This window comes from Lissotriton helveticus, chromosome 11, assembly GCF_964261635.1.
Source record: "Lissotriton helveticus chromosome 11, aLisHel1.1, whole genome shotgun sequence".
Lineage (NCBI taxonomy): Eukaryota > Metazoa > Chordata > Amphibia > Caudata > Salamandridae > Lissotriton > Lissotriton helveticus.
In genome coordinates, this window is record NC_136072.1 from 385,630,193 (window position 1) to 385,645,611 (window position 15,419).

A 15,419-nucleotide genomic window follows, 5' to 3' on the forward strand; every position below is an offset into this window, starting at 1 on the left:
TTCACAGAAAGAGACTTTTGGTGTTTTAGCATCCCCTGTCAACTTTGACATATTAAATATTTAGGTGACCTTGCATCCTGTGAAATATGTCCGATTGTATATTGAATACATGAGAACCTCTGCAAACTGTGACTCATTGCACACATTCTACTGACGTTCCATTGAGTGAATTGAGCTTCAATTGTGATCCTCTGAACGTTTGGTGCCTCTGTAGCTTTACTATCTATGACACACCGATAATCAACTTTCCACCTCTGTGCACTCCAATTCCCATGCCATAACCACCTTTGTTAGCATTCACTTCTGCTTAGAGGGCATTAAACAAAAAAGCACGGACACCTGTATTTGGCAGCACCTACAACTTGGTGAGAGGGATGCTTTCCCTTACAGGCAGCATGTGATGCCATGGGATGGCAGTGACAGGCTTACATGTGAATAAACTCCCAGAAGCCAATCAGGAGGACTTAGCAACAAAACCTAGCTCTAATTGGTGGAGGGAACCCACCAAAATGAGCTGAACAGTCTGTCATCAGCCAACCAGAAGGGGCGTGTGTGGTTAGACCTTTCTGATTGGCTACTGAAAATGTTATCAGACATAAATTGAACAGCCCAGGAAGACATTGATATTTCTTATGTATTCTTAACTTTGTAAACGACTTAAAGCATTGTCTGTGACATAATGTGAATTTGTATAATAATTAAAATTACCTCCTATTAATGTACATGACATTTAAAAGTTATATGTGTAGTTAGTGGAAAACGCAGAAGTTTTAACATCAGATATTGAGAAATAATGTTCCAAGAAACAGAAGTGGGGGGTTTAGAATGTTTAGGCACTTTGAAAATAATGCTTTGGCTATATGACAATTAACACCTGACTTGGCTCTAACCAAGGAAGGCTGCCTGGAATTTATGAGGCATGTTTATCAAAGCTCATAAATATATATTTCTCCAGTTGGATCTGGAATGAAAGGTTTAATTCCAGTTAGTGATATCATGAAATTAATAAATTCAATGAACCAAGTAGGGTTGCTGTCTCAGGTGCGATACAAAATTCAATTATTTTTTTTAAATTGTCATTGACGGTTCTAGCCACTTTAACTTTAATTTCCATGGTTTCATGAAATAGGCATGCAACAGACTCATTGAGGGATGCAATGAACAATACACAATACGTGTGTGTTGTTCCTGTGCTCTAGTAAAAAGGATTTTTCCAGAAATGGAGACAAAATATTGCAACATTGCACAGTTTTTTATGCATGTTATACAACAGCATAATATCGAAATGTCACCCTGGCCAACCAAAACCGGCTAACAAAAACAAGGTAATCCAACTAGAAAGGGCAATAAAGCAAAACAAGAATAGATTTAAAAATGCAAGAATTAAACTTCCTTTTTAAGTTGTCAATGCAAAATTGCACGGAAATTTGGTGGCAATGTGTTCCGAAACAAAGTAAAGCCCTACGAGATCTACTGCTTCAAGATTCTAAAAAAAGTGAGCCCTTCCAATGTGAAAGCTGACTGGCTATGCGTCGATCGAAAAATATTGTTTATGGGTTTAGGTCTATCTTTGTTTCGAGCCTAATGCATAAAACCCCAACCACTTCCAATGGTCCTTGTAGACTCATAGTGAATGCCCCCAAGATGTCACTCATTTGTTTGTTACTTTACTGAAAGGACTTTGATTCTGTAATATATAGCCTATCCATTAAGACTAAGGACCTGATTGCGAGTTTGGCGGTCGTACTATGGGCCACCACGCCAGCGGCCTACAGGAAGACCGCCAAACTCGAACTCAGACTGCCCGCTGAATTACGGGTTTAATCCTGGCAGGCGGTGTGTGCTGCGGCGGTCCCATGGCAGTGCGCTTCTAAGCTCAAAGGAGAGCCTTAGAAAGGCACAACCGTGGCAGCGCTGCAGCACATTCCTGCACTGGAAAAAATGCACCATGTCCGCATTTTTTCCGGTGCAGGAACAGGGAGTGCAGAAAGACATGGGGCTCACCATGTGCCTCCCTGCATGCACCCTCTACTTTCCCCACCGCTACCCTTTCCATGGTGGGCTCACCGCCATGAACAGGAAGACAGTGAGGAAACTCGTAATATGCTTGGCGGTGCTGCAGTGGCACCACCAGCATATTGCAGCCTCTAACTGCTGCTCCACCGCAGCGGTATCAGGATCCCCAGTGGTTGCAGCGGCCATGTGGGGGTCTGTCTGTCAAAGTTGTAATACAGCAGGTGGACCTCCCATCTGGAGGTCCGCAGACCGCCACCATGACTATAGTCATAATCAGGCCCTAAGTATTTCCCAATGCTGTGTGCACATCCATACAGACAACTGAAAAGTGGTATTACAGGCAGTAAACTCCACTATACTGGCTTCAGTGAAAACAAATACGCCAACTTCCTTAGGTATGTGCGAAATTCTGCACATTTGTTTTTACATATTTATAAAAAATTCCATAAAAATGATGTGAAATTTAAAAGAATGAAAACTCAAATGTAATACTTTATTTTTGAACAAACAGCAATTCCTCGTGTTCTGCTCGTTTGCGTTGCTATCATGCTCCTATAAAAGCATTTTTCCCTAAAAAAAATAGTTAAATTAGGTACTATTGTGCAATTTCGGCCATTTCATATATCAAGAGTAAAGCAAAATGCGAGAAATATTGCAAGATTATGCTAGTATAAAGAAAATATAATTAGAGTAAAACCAAAATGAACAAACAAAAGCGAAACAATCTGATTGAAAGAGCAACAGATGCCTCAACTAGGTTATATTAAAAAATAGAACACAATTCTAGGCTTTAATTTTCTTTGAAAGTTGTCAGGAGTGAGAATAAGCATGAAAAGATGGTTGCAATATGGTCCAAAACAAAGTAAATGTTTATGAGATGTACTGCTTTAGGATTCTAAAAAAAAAGTGTGGCCCTTCCAAACTGAAAACTGGCTGGCTATGTAGCCATCAAAACCCTCGCCCATCTTCCAACTGATGTCACTCATTGAGCTGTTACTTTACCAAAAGGACTTGAATCTGTACTATATGGTCTATCTATTGAGAAGAGGTGTTTTTCAATGCTGTGAGCCCTGCCGTACAGCCTACAAGGAGTAAATCCACATTACTGGCTTCAGTAAAAAAAAAATGCCAGACTCCCAAGGCATGTGCGAAATTTAAGTGATTTTGTTTTGAATTTTCATGCAAATTTACACAAAATGTAAAATCAGCAGTTAACACTATAATTTAGGTATAAATTGCATCCTGGGTGCAAAATGGACGCGGGGACACATTTTGCACTAACAAATAGCTCTAAAAACACAACTGCTACGAACAGCATTCATTTACGTTCTGGTCTTGCACTAGAATGTTTATGTGGTGTAATGCTGTAATAGTAGAAATGTTGCATAGCAAACGTAATGCAAAACTCATGAAATTATGCAAGACTATGCTTAAGTAACGTAAATTCCACCTGGATCTACTCCAATTTTCCCATAGTGTCATGTCAGTTTCACTGGAAGTAAGTACACTTACTATTGGTTAAAATGCACAAATGTGGAGAATCCCCATATGAGTGATGTGGGTGGCCTAAAGATGTAGGACCCAAACATCATATATTACAGCCAACACGTGTAAGGCCACATAGAGACTCTTCTGGTTTTTGCCGGTACCTCACTGCCTCTGCTCCAGAGGCCGTAGGGTGGGTGAAAGGGTGGATGAGAAGGAGATTTGTATGTGGCATTTCCCCTCACTGTGAAATAGAAGCACAACTATTGGCACTCTTGGGCAAGTTCCACCTTCGGAAATGGAATGGGGGGGATCTAAAGGAATAATCATCCGTTATAGGGATAATACTGTTTCATTGTTTGCCTAAATTCTCTCATTCATTTTCTCTGCAGCAGTTCAGTATTAGAAGTGAATTTAAGAAAATATTCAATGCGATTAAAATTCTATTTATGGAACATGTTGAAAGGCTTGGCTGGAAGGCTAATCAGCAGTTAAAACTGCATGCAGTCCAATGCCCTGTATGATTATCTACCACCATCCTCTCTCCTGCGCTTTTGAGGTAGGGCTGATGTGTTTTCCGAAGTAATGCTCTGCTAAGCACTCGCCCCTTTCCAGCAGCTTGACTGACAGATTGCTGCATGGCCTGCCAACACAGTGGCAACGCGCCTAAGTACACAGAGCATACAGGGCCGAAGCCTGCCAGGAAAAAGAAGATTACAGTGAAATTTGCTCAGCCATCCAAACATGGTTTATAATTTAGTCCTAAAAGGTTTTTGAGATGTGATTTGTTTGTAGTTAATAATCAACAATATCGTAATTAAAACTACGAGTACATGGGGTATGATTGATTGGCTATTCATTGAGCTTAGTATTGCTAGAAGTTGTCACAAAATAGCCATTTGCTTGTAATTGTATCGCACGCATCCAAAACAACCTATCATTGCATCGGAGCTGCATAATCATTATTCTGCAGAGTAACTGTGCAACGCCTACTCATAGTGCTGGTACAAAATAGTTGCACAGCAACAGCCGAAGAAACTCTAGAAACGATGTAATGATATTGAACATACACTTCGGTACACCAAAGTTACTGCATGGTCACCACGAAAGAACACATTAGGAAAACTATCTATTCTTTAGCTGTGTGTTTGCAGGCTTTTCCGTGGGTATTGCCATAGACTAATGACACTTTGATAGCTCGACAAAAGCCACAAACAGTGACCTTCCTATCTATTGGCATAAAGAGAATCACCGGCCACCGGTACATTAACAATGAACAAACAATAGGGAAGATTTTCAATATCAAATGCTCAAAACCAACTCCTAATAAAAGAAAACACACACACACACACAGAAGCCGATAGTGAAATATGCATCAGAAAACTTCTGCTTGCATGCACATGAGTGTACAGGCTTGGTGAAGGATCAATTTGCAGTGCATCTCATATCGTGTGAGGAACATAGATGATCCAGACTTTTTCGATTAAGGCGTATGGCTGTGCTCCAAACAGAACGACTGGCCAATGATTTGGGGTGGTGACTTCAACTTGTCATTCAACACGAAAAACAATAGAAACTCCTTGACGGCAAAACACACATCACAAGATAGTTTAGCATTCAGACACATAGGGCCCGATTACGATGTCGTTCAGAAAGGCTGCAAACGGGATTCAGATTCGGCGAATCCAATTCGGAACCGTTATTTCCGACCGAATCAGTCACATTTCTGAGCGACCGATTGCAATGTAAGGAAACTGCTTGTGCTGTCCGAATCAGTTCCGAATGGCATTCGGACAGCCCAATTCGTTTGGAGCCAATTCGTAGAGTTCTATGGACATGGTTTTAGAATGAGCGATTACGATGACTGATTCGGACAGCCGTTCCGAGTTGGTCTGCCCAACATGAAACGGCTGTTGGAATCTGACTATGGGGGGCCCCCAACAGGTCCCCTTCACCCAGAGGCCTCCGGTCAGGGTCCGTGGAGGAACCCAGGGGACCCCTCTTTACCACCATTCACAGTGTGGCAGGCGCCATGGGGTGCCCGTCACAGAGTGCATAATTTTCCCCAACCACTTATTTTTTCAATGGGAGCCTATGTTTTCGTTCGGAACACAGGCTCCCATTGAAGTCAATGCAAGTCCGACCGAATGATGTTGCGAAGCATCGTAATCGGTCAGTCGGACCCACAGAACCTGGGCCGTTCTGAAACTATTCCAAAACCAATTCAGTCTGAAGAGTTTCTGAACAACATCGTAATCAGGCTCATAAGGCAGATTTGCGATCCTGTAGACATCTGGAGGGCATTCCCCCCTCACTTGGTGAAAATACATTTTATTCTCCTATGCATGATATGTCCTCTCGTCTTGACACGTTTAGTATCCTACTCACTCCTGCAAAAGGTTACAACTATTGGCACACTCCCATGTATTCTATCTGACCACTCACCAGTGACAAAGTATTTACCTAATCCCACCCCATCACAGTTTTAAAGCTGACATTTGAGGGCACTGAGTTATGCGATAAGGTCTTTTGCATAGAAATCAGGGAAGCTATACTTGATTTGTATCACATACATGAAAACTCAGTAGATGACCTGTCAGCACTGGTAAGCTTTTAAAGCATTCATTTGTGGCATGTGAATATCCAAGAGTGCAGGCATGCTTAAGTCTATCCGTTACCTTATTGCCTGCTTCGAATCTGAGCTAAAGCTCCTGGAGATTAAGTAATAGAATACCAAAGATAAGGAACTGTTGACCCAACTCCAGGAGACACTGAAAGATTAGAGTTGAAGCTGAGCGTGAAATCCTATACTTTGTTCATGGGACCCTGGCGAGGTGATATGGGGAGGGGAATAGACCAGGCAAAATGCATGTTTGGATTACCTGGAGGGAGTGTGCCCCTGAATGGATCACCAACCCCAGCTTAGATGGGGGACAGGTGATATCAGATCCTAGCTCCATACAATATGAGTCCAGTTGTTTTTATGAACGCCTTTATACTCCTATGTTGTCCAGAGATCAGAAGAAGTCAGCAGACTATCTCGACTAGGTTGCACTTGCCTGGGTTAACGAGGAGGGCAGGGAAATGTTAAACTCTCCAATAACACTTGAGGATAACAAAAATCTCATAAAGAGTTCCCCAGCAGAAGGTGATGTGCTACTAGGAGAATTTCTTTTAATGTATTTGGACATTCTCACCCCAATCCTCCTGGATATGTATAGAATTCCCAACATGTGTTCTTCCTACAAACCTCTGTCTCTACTCAAGTCAACACGGATAATGACACTTTTGCAAAAATCCTTGTCCAACGCCTGCAGCCAAGTAAGATATTCTTGGTGCTTTTGGATCAATTTGGATTTATCCCACAACAATATACTGTATTTATTCTCAGAATATTAATGGATATACTTCACAGAGTTAACATCCAGTTGCTCTCCATTACAGTCCTTTTTGACACTGAAAAAATATTTGATTTCCTAGAGTGGCCATTCATGCTTTAGATGCTTTGTGGTTTGGGCCTGGGAAAATACTTCCTGTACCTTATTATGCTGCTATATACAAACCCCTGCACTAGAGTTTGCATGAATAACAACTATTTTGGGTTGTTCGTTGTCGGTATAGGCACACGTCAGGATTGTCCCCTCTCTGACTTGATTTTTGACCTAGCAATAGTGCCACTAGCCTGCTTTGTGAGGGAACTGCTTTACTATTGCCGCATATGCCTAAAAAGCAAATCAGTAATCATATCTCTGTATGCGGACAATGTGATATTATGTATTCAACGGCAAGAGGAGAATCCTTCTACAACTATTCAACATAGAGTTCGTCTTTGGGTACTCTGGGGTGCATATAAACTAGTTCAAATGCAAGTTGTTCCCTCTCACCGAATTTCACTCTGAGTCCACCATAGGCTACCTCCTACTGTGAAGTTTGGACTGGGCGTGATATCTAGGCATTTTGGTCATTTGTGACTACTACAAACTAGTACAAATAGTCACAACGCTGAAAAGGGTGCAAATATGTACAGAATGACAGATTTGGCTCCATTTCCCCTTGTTAGGGAGGATCTCACTGACCAAGATGCAGTGTTGGCAATTTTTTTTACCTATTTGCGAACTTGCGAGTCTCCCTACTACTGCATTTTTTAAAACAGTTGTGACAGGTTCTTCTCCACTTGTTATAGACAGGCAGACAACCAAGAATGCGGTAGGAGGTACTTATTAGATCACTATATGTGGGAGGTCTTTCACTGCGTGACGTTTACACATAGAACCTCATCGCCCAGGCCCAGTACTTGAAATACTGGGCAACAACCCAAGTAACACCAATGCACATAAGAGTTGAGAGAGCTGTTGTCCTTACTTGTTCGATTCTGGATTTAATTACTGACGTACACAGAGTAAATGCAACTTTTTTTTAATACAACAAACAAATTGTCCAACACATCGTTTATACAGTGCATATATTATTACACAGACACATATTAGTTCCACTAAAATATATTTATAGATTTATCTATATATTAGTATGAGGAATAATAATTAAAACAGACCATGCATTTTTTGCAATTTGTTTGTTGCATAAAAAAGTTATTTACTCTGTGTACGTCAGTAATTAACGAGCCTGTGAATAATTAGCTGTTTCTGTCATTTGGAAAACTGTCCTGAAGAAGGTGAATGATTGACGACTCACCGAAACGCAATGTCGGCCTTTGTTTTCTAAATATGTCCTGTGTATTGTTTTTAATCTGTGGATGAGAAATCCTATTTTAAGCTTAGTCATAAAATAAAAAATATTTTTTTTATGGAAACATTTAATTGAATCTTTTTCTGGATTTTTTTTACTGTGCTCTACTGACATGGTGTGATTTTGTAATATTGTTCTGTTGGTTGCTTTGCTCAAGGAGTCAATGTCCATAACCCAGACTAGGCAGGTTCTCTGTGCTTTATTTTAGGGACTTACTGTGTTTTTGTGCTGTGATTACCCTGTCCCTAATGTAATTTAGGATACCTCCCTTTTTGTTTCGACATTTACAAAGTTAGCATTTTCCGGCCTAAGCCAAATGTGCTTTGTTCAGGGTCACATGAATGTTAGTGTCTCTCCTATGATATGATGCGTACTCCTTCCATACAGGGGGAAAAGGGCCTTGGGTTCAGGGAATAATGTTTCTATCCTGAATAGGAAGGCCTGGGGGGTGGTACTCAGCCTCACCAGGGCTTCATAGGGTACCCTGAGGGCTGTGCCAACCCCCTTTCTAACTTCTGAAGACTCCTCCCCTATCACCGCAAATACAGCTCACTTCTGGGACTGCCTGCTCTTTGTCCCCCTAGACAGATTGGGCCCAAACCCAGGGAAAGGGGGAGAACTGACCAGAATCAGATTAGGGTAAGACAAAGGGAATGACCAATACACACACAGGCTGGCAATAGGTATACAAGTAGCATCCTCAGAACCTCTCATCAAAACACTCCTGAGGAGATTCAGAAGAAGGACTGCCCTGCATACTGATGCCTAAAGGAAGACAGCGCCTATTTGCCTTGACCAAAGGATCCCGGAAGTGACTCCAAGGAGCAGTTGGCTGACCTCCTGTTTGAGCTACAAAGACACAACAAGCTTCCAGTGGCCTTCCCTGCAACTGCCAGCTGACCAGCACCCACTGGACCTGCCTGGACACTGCTGCTGGCCTCTGTTGGAGTGAGTTCTGACCCTCAAGAGGAGACCCCATGTCCTGATCCATTGGCAGATTCCAGAATGTACTCCTCCAACATACAAACTATAAAAGCTAGACGCCAGGTAAAAATTCAAACATTGTGGGTCAAATAACCAATCACCAATCTCCTTGCCAAAGCAAGCAGACCAATAAAGGACAGGTACCCAACTGGCAATATGGCCTTCCCAGTTACAGAATCCAGACTACATTAAAATAGCAATATCTGCCCCGCGTTTGCAGCCAATGCAAAGTTATAACCAGCAACCAGCTTGCTGCAGATTTTGCACCCCACAAACACAAACCTCTAACCGAGGCTCCTCAAGTTGAAATGCCTGTGCTACAAGGTAACCTTCCTTCCACAGGGATGAACGTAGTTCCTGTATCTGACCCACTGAGGAACCAGAATTAGTTTAGGCTTTACACGGGTAAATAGAGCATAGTTTCTAAGTCAGTGTTCAGCGTGATGCAACTAATTAACATACTAAGAACGCCCCTATGACATAAGACACCTTTTTTGTTTTATCCCGTCATATAGCTTGTAATCATTTTCTTTGCCCTCCTTGTAAATAGGTTAGCGTCGGTCAGCAGGACCAGCGCCATTTTGTTTGGCCAATTCGTAGCACTGTCTGTAAAACTCTCCATGTCTCAGCATCTTCGCAGCTTCTCGTTCTCATGAGAAATAGTTAGACACATGTAGCAAGCAGCTGCTTCTGCTTTTGGGCCCCGTCAAGGTTATAGGAGGGGGCCGGCCAGATTAGCACATTCTTGCAGGCGCTGTGTGGACTCTCACCGAAACTAGCAGAAGGGAGTCAACCGGCTCGACCTTGGTATACTGAGCTCAGTTAGACGCTTTGTGTGCCATATATGGGCATACCCCTTGCCACCTCCTGTACCAACCTGTACTTTTCCATTTTGGGTAACGGTTGCAAATTGTGATAGTATATATGTGTTGACCTGACAACGTGCCAGCAGTCTCTCTGCGGTCCTCGGGGTGTGAGGTCGTTGGGAGCTCCTCTGGCAGAGTATTGTTTTGTCTAATAAACGCTTGAACTTTCTACACTGCCAATCGACTGATTATTGATGAATTACATTTGGTTATTGTAAGTATAATCCGATAGGGGTTTGTAAATTTCTGTACCTCAGTTGGTGACTCCGCCGGGACTCCGCGTTGGGGTCGTCCCGCCGTATTCGGAAAAGGAAAGGGACATTAAAAGGGGGCGCACTCGGTCGGGGGGGTGGACTGACCAAAGAAAAAGGGTTGCTCCGCTCTTTTGATCGGGAGAAGCCTCAGCTGTTAGTGGCCCCACGCCGGAGTCCTACGGGGGAAACCCGGAAGAATAGATCGATTGGCAGTGAAGAAATTTGCAACCGGATCTTGTGGAAAATGACTAAAATCGGTATACATAAGCGGCGTTCATTTATGTTCACCACAGCCACTGTTGAAAGTAGAGCGACAATCATGAAAACAGTAGCCACGCCATCTTGTCCCTTTTAGGCCCCATTGCGAAAGTAGGTGGCAGCCATTCTTGTGTCACGACCTCTCTGCCCACTGCCAATAGCCTGCGCGCCTCTCCCCCTCACACCCCAACCTCGCAAGCATTCCCCTGCGCCCCGGCAGCCCCCGGTTTCTCCTGCTTGGATCATAAGCGCACCTCTAGCACGACCCTGTCTCCGAGCCACATCCCGTGCTGAACCCCCTCGCTCTTTCATCTCATTCAAAGAACAGGCCCTTCTTTGATAACCTCTTCCTCCCTGCCCGATTGTCCAGCCCGATCCCAGGCCATCACCTAGCCCGGCAGATGCAGTTTATTGCCCCCTACAGTAGGGCCCCGCCTCACATCAAAGGAGCGGTGGTTAATCAATACCCTCACACCTCCAGATCTGACCGATCGCCCCCTTTCCCGTTCCCAACAGAATGTCCAGCTGCGCGACAACCACCACATGCTGAGGTCAAAGTGGGAACTCTACTGTAAATATGTGTGGGAACGGGGGTGAAGCGGGGATTCCGAGGATGTCTTTCCGTACATCAAGTATTGACAAGAATGTGTTTCAAGTAATAAAGCAATAAACCTGTGTATAAGAGGCCAGGCCTCAAGGATGCGTTTAGAGCACCTCGAGAAGATACCCTATTGTCTTATTTTTGACGTGCTCTGCTCCGTCGGAATAAACTCCTGTTTCCTGCCTTCTGTCTCCAGCGCATGCCTCTTTGTTTGGTAATCTCGAATGGTATGAGAGGCGGCTAACGCCGGGCAAATACTGAAGGGTTCTTGGTCGAATTCGGCCCTACCTTTCAACAATTGGCGTCCCAAACGTGGGGCCCATCAGGGACGCGTGGATCCAGTGAGAGAGGTCCCAACGACAGAGTGAATGACTGCAACGATCGGGAAGTGCACCTGCCCGATAGACCCTCATCTGGCAGCCGATCATCCGAACTTCACCGGTTCCGAGCAGACCTCTCTCGAGTGATCTACGGTCCTGACTGGGAACCATCAGGAGTGCCACAGCAATTACGAAGAATAGAGGACGATCAGGCGCTGGAAGCGGAAGACGAGAAACTGTCCATGCGGTCTGGGTAAGGTCGTGTAAACACGACGAATTGCGAATTGATTGTTTGATTGTTTGAAAATACTAGTATTACTCATTTGATTGTTTCTGAGAGATTCCCTATTTGCAAACAAGCACGGAGTCGCCATACTCTGTTTAGTCTTTGCAGATAGTGAAGGGTAGGTAACGCAGGCCTTTGCCCCCGTTGTAACCCGTCGTGCCTACTTCCCTCTCCATTTGATTGATTGTTATCCAAGCATTTACTGTTTTGGAATTGGTTCTCTTTGGATCATTCTCTATTTACAAAAAAGCACAGAGTCGCAATACTCTGTTTAGTCCTTGTGAATAGTGAAGGATAGGTAACGCAGGCTTTTGCCCCCGTTGTAATCCGTCGTGCCTGTTTTTATCCCTCATTTGATTGATTGTTTGACCGAACATTGATCGTTCGGAATTGGTTCTCTTTGGGTTATTCTCTATTCACAAATAAGAACAGGGTCGCAATACTCTGTTTAGTCTTTGCGGATAGTGAAGGATAGGTAGTGCAGACTTTTGTCCCCTTTGTAACCCGTCATGCCTATCTTTGCCCCGTTTGTTGGTAGGTGGTTCAGCCCGGACCGTTTATTAGAGGTAGATCATCCGGCTCTGCCGGAGAACGCCCCCTAATAAAAAGGACATAAATATATATAAAAAAAATTGCGGGTTAGCCGCTGTATCGTGCTAAAAAAGAAAAAAAAGAAAAATCGTTAGGGAAACCAAAAGGAATCGAGTAAAATCAGTAGGCCACTGATGGGATCTCTTCTCTGACCTCGCTAAAATAGAGACATTAGGAACAACCCCTCATGAGAAATATGAAACTAATGAGAAGAATCGAGCTCGACGCCATGATGGCTGCAAGACAGCTCGACTCCACCACCCACCCCGCCCAAATAACGACAAACCCTGTTTCAAGCATTATAAATATATACAACACTCCAGCAAAGTAACATGTTAAAACTTTTTATTAAACAACTATTTACATGGCAGCCAGCTGCAACAACAAACCCAACGCATTCGCCGTCTGCTTAATGCTGTTCCTGTCCCGCCTTCAATGTTGGGCTACTTTGAGCTACTTTTTAGTAGGCTTTGGGCTATAAAAAGTCTACAAAAGCCATCAGCCGGCGAGGTAGCGTCAGTAGCGGCCCGTTGAGCGAATAGGCCGGAGGCTACCCAACGCGCCAAGACTTTGCTGGCAGCCATCGGCCGAAGATGTCGTCGGGTGGTTGGCCCGGAAGCACCACGGCCACGATGTCGTTGTACGGGCCTTCCCATCCATCCGCCCTGAGGTGGCATCCGGACGGCGTGGGGTGCGCCGGGAGGAAGAGGCGGCGCGAACGAGCCTCCCCCACCTCCCCAGGTGGAGGTGCCTCAGCTACACCCCAGCGCGTCACTCGGCCAACTGAGTTGCGCCCGCTCTTGCGGCACCGTGCCTCGCGCGGCCAACTGAGTTGCGCCCGCTCTTGCGGCACAGTGCCCCGCTCGGCCAGCTGAGTTGCGCCCGCTCTGGCGGAACAGTGTCTCATCCACCATCCAACTGAATTCCACCCGCTCTCGCGGTGCAGCGACAGGCGGCAGTCACGGAACTCACAAAATGGCGGCTGACACCCCGGATTTGGGCCTGGTCCATTGGAGTGGCGCTGGGCTGCCTTGGAACTCGGATGCTTGCCTGCTCGGGCATGAGCCCCACTCTTGAAGAAATCCTCTCAGTTCTAAAAATTCTTCGAAAGTCACTGGCCCTCGGCTTCCGCAGGCTTCCGGTGGGGGCCACCGCCACTGTTGCTCGACTATCCCCCATGGATATGCCACTGCCCCGGGCGACCGCCACCTTATCCACATCTGGGATCGGAGGAAAGACCGATTCAACGTGTCGGTGGAGGGATACACCTGCTGTCCCGCTCTCCGGAGTGGCCACAACATTGTCACAAGATGGTGGTGTTCTCGTGCTAACACCGGCCTTTGTACTGCCAAACTCGGTCCGGTGGGACCTCAGCGGGACCCGGTAGGGAAGATTTTGCCTTCCTCGCCTTTAAGCCGCAGTCTACGCCGCTTGTCCTCTCTGTTGGCGCTAACGAACTTTTTGGACTACCGAAAGGGATTCTGGTCCGGCCGCTAGTTGTCGGAGGCATTTGAACTATACTCTGGACCCACCCGGCCACGCCCCAAAATGGCGCCAGTATGGGCGAGACTTGCAACTCCTTATGACGTTTTAGCTGCGTAGCCTTGATATTATGGGATATGTATACGGTCCTTGAACACGTGGCGGGCGGGGAAGGGTACTGACTGGTCATACGGACAACCCTGCTGATATTGGTTCTTATTCACTATTGATTATTGTATTTTCAAAGTAATGCTACTCATGATGCTCGCCCATGGTATGCGTATAAACGATTTTGTTGTAACTGATCTTGTTTTACTTTCAATTATAAAATCAACCTTCATTGATCCTGCAACCCTTTGTCTTGTTTGAGTTTTTACAAATAAAATGCAGCAATTTTGGTTATGAAAAATTAGAAAGGCATGGTACATACGAACAATGCAAAAAGAATAGTCAAGATCGGTCGTATTTTTGCACTTCTGCAGCATAAGCAATAGGTAAAAGACTTGGATATTTAGATATATCTATGAATAGGACGATAGACCAGTTCCTCTGGGTTGCAATGCCGAGATGCAAGATACTGCTTCCTACAAAAGATAAGTTATGCACGTGGTAGGTAAAAACCTTTTCGTGTTTTTTTGCGCACTGATGTGCTTTGTATGCTGTCACCCCCCCCTTTTTCTCTTCCTCTGCAGGTTAATATCGGAATTTCAGCTGGAGTATGGAGAAGACCCAGAATGCACCGTGTTACACGTAGAAAGAAGAAGAATTGTATGGTATGAATGCACGCGTGGGCCCCGATTTGTGTTGTATGAATGCTCATGTGTGGCACACGTCTGGGTTGACGGACGAATGCTTTTTTTTTTTGTATGACTGAGGTATGGATCGAGCGGTTAATGGAATAAGAAAAACAAGCCCGAACATGGTACCTGCATGTGAAGGACGAGAAAGAATATAGCACTTACCCTACCTAGGAACGACTCTCTCCCTCTCTGGAGCTAGTGAATGGGAGAGTGGCCTACGCCAGAAACTTGAAGGGTTATTGTAGTACCTCGGACCCCAACCGATATCCCAAATGACCGCCCTAAATGACGCGCACCAGTGAGTCAACTTAATGTGCGGACTAGATGAGAAAAGTTAAGGATACCCCGGGTTGGGATTCATCTAAAATCCCCCCTCAGCCCAGAAATTAGGGATATTGTCATGTTTTAGATTCACCCCCTCTTCTTCCATCCTCATAGAAAAGTCAGAATTGCACCATCGCACATCCGACAGACACCCCTCCTTTACCTCAACTCGGGTCGACATTTGTTAGATGTTGGAAGGCCCCACCGTGAGTATAAGCACGACTGGACCAGTGTCCGGCCAATTATAAGGAGTAAGTATTTATTGAAGCGAGGTTACCAACAGAAATTGTCTGCTATTAGGAAGGAAGGAGAGCGAAGAGTTCGACCCCCGAATGAATTAAATGGAGTACTGAAAGTATGCAACACTCATGAAAAGGCTCTTTTGCCAAAAATAGCCCTCCGTTTT